The sequence below is a fragment of the Triticum aestivum genome, chromosome 1B (assembly GCF_018294505.1).
Source record: "Triticum aestivum cultivar Chinese Spring chromosome 1B, IWGSC CS RefSeq v2.1, whole genome shotgun sequence".
In the NCBI taxonomy this organism is placed as follows: Eukaryota; Viridiplantae; Streptophyta; class Magnoliopsida; order Poales; family Poaceae; genus Triticum; species Triticum aestivum.
The window spans coordinates 671,337,300-671,338,406 of NC_057795.1; the positions used below are offsets into that span (position 1 = coordinate 671,337,300).

Genomic DNA, 1,107 nt, shown 5'->3' on the forward strand with positions numbered 1-1,107 from the left:
GTACTCCCAAGCAAAGAAATTTGGAACCTCTGAGCTATGACTTCGGCATTTCTGCGGAATTTTCACTCAGAAATGCTTTGTCAGCCTCTAGAACTTCCGAGACTTTGGTTTTCTCCGGTACTTCCGAGGTAGTTCAATCTTCATAGAAAGGGGTGCCTCATCATGTCGGAAGCCGGCCCAAGTAGGACGACCCGTGGCCCCCTAGGTCGGTTTATGCCCTGGGCCAACCTCACGGTCTAAGGGCCCAATAAAGAGAAGGACCCGGAAGACTTGGAGTACACGAGAAGGAAGTCAACGTCTAGGAGGAGGACTCCACCGATACTGACGGAATAGGATCTTGTAAACCCTAGGTCCTGATATATCCTATAAAATTTGGAGTTGGGAGCAGGAGGTCACTTCCAAGGGTTCAGAAAAGAAATCCGTCTGTGTTACTCTCAAGCAGCTGTAGAAGAAAGGCAAACTTCATGAAATTAGAAAATACCAAAAGAAAGAGGCGTTCCGAGAATTCCTGAAATTATTACAATTTTTCTGTTTATTACCGTTTGTATGTGTTAATGACAGTCTCCAGTCAAATTACAACAGCATGCAGATACAACCGGAAACATCTTCAGTTGAACCACAGCCACGAGATACAGAAAAGGAATGGCCATGCATAGTGAGGCTATGAACCTCATCATCAAACCTGTGGTCCAAAACCTTATCCTCAGTGCATCCAGAGCACAAAATAGCATTGCAAAAGGGTTTTCAACATGGGGATTCCGAGAATTGAACTCGGGACCTTTTGCTCCCTAAGCAAATATCCTACCACTAGACTAAATCCCCATCTATGCTGTACCACTGCATCACCTTCAACCGAAGAGTTTCAGGCAAGAACACACCTGATGCCAAAGTTACAGGTTATCTGTCTGAAGTTCAGAACAACTGCCAACAGGTCATGCATATTTAATTGTTTATAAGGCGGTAATTTAATGTTTTCTTCTAGTAATAAACACTCTACTTCTTGCTAACTAGTAGTAGCTTGAAAGCATAAATTACATCTCTCAAGTATTAACAGCAGTTCAGAACTCAAGTATTAACAGGTGACTGGAGCACCATTCATTGGGGAAG

At 43.5% G+C, this 1,107-nt stretch overlaps 1 non-coding gene across 1 annotated transcript; it reads right to left on the minus strand.

The window, feature by feature from the left end:
- Positions 1 to 750: 750 nt before the first annotated feature.
- On the minus strand, positions 751 to 822 carry TRNAP-AGG (transfer RNA proline (anticodon AGG)). Its single transcript has one exon. It is a non-coding gene; the product is annotated as a tRNA-Pro (tRNA).
- Between the last annotated feature and the right edge of the window lie 285 nt (positions 823 to 1,107).